This window comes from Nyctereutes procyonoides, unplaced genomic scaffold (assembly GCF_905146905.1).
Source record: "Nyctereutes procyonoides isolate TBG_1078 unplaced genomic scaffold, NYPRO_anot_genome, whole genome shotgun sequence".
Lineage (NCBI taxonomy): Eukaryota > Metazoa > Chordata > Mammalia > Carnivora > Canidae > Nyctereutes > Nyctereutes procyonoides.
In genome coordinates, this window is record NW_026575047.1 from 2,957,246 (window position 1) to 2,957,500 (window position 255).

General features: G+C 82.0%; 1 protein-coding gene across 5 annotated transcripts in view; it reads left to right on the forward strand.

Annotated features, from left to right (window-relative positions):
* The first annotated feature begins 211 nt into the window (after positions 1-211).
* Positions 212-255, forward strand: part of PACRGL (parkin coregulated like) — a 21,588-nt gene continuing 21,544 nt past the window's right edge. For all 5 annotated transcript variants that reach the window (XM_055326683.1, XM_055326685.1, XM_055326690.1 and 2 more), the window contains exon 1: positions 212-255. This exon is cut by the window's right edge. The gene's annotated coding sequence lies outside the window, so the exon portion shown is untranslated.

Sequence of the window (255 nt, forward strand, 5' to 3'; positions counted from 1 at the left end):
GCCGCCCCCCAGCAGCCTCCCCCGGGGCCCCGCGGTCGCCGCCCCCGCCCCCGCCCCCGCCCGCGGGGCTCCGAGCCTCCCCTTCCCCACGCCGCCGCCTCGTTGCCAGGGCAACCCTCTTCTGCCCGGCAACCTCGCCGCCTCGCCGCTATAGGCTGAGCACACGCAGCGTGCGTCTGACGTCACGGCGCGGCGCCGCCGGATCCGGGCACCGCGCGGAGCGTCCTGCCCCCGAGCGCCGGCGGCCGCGGCCGG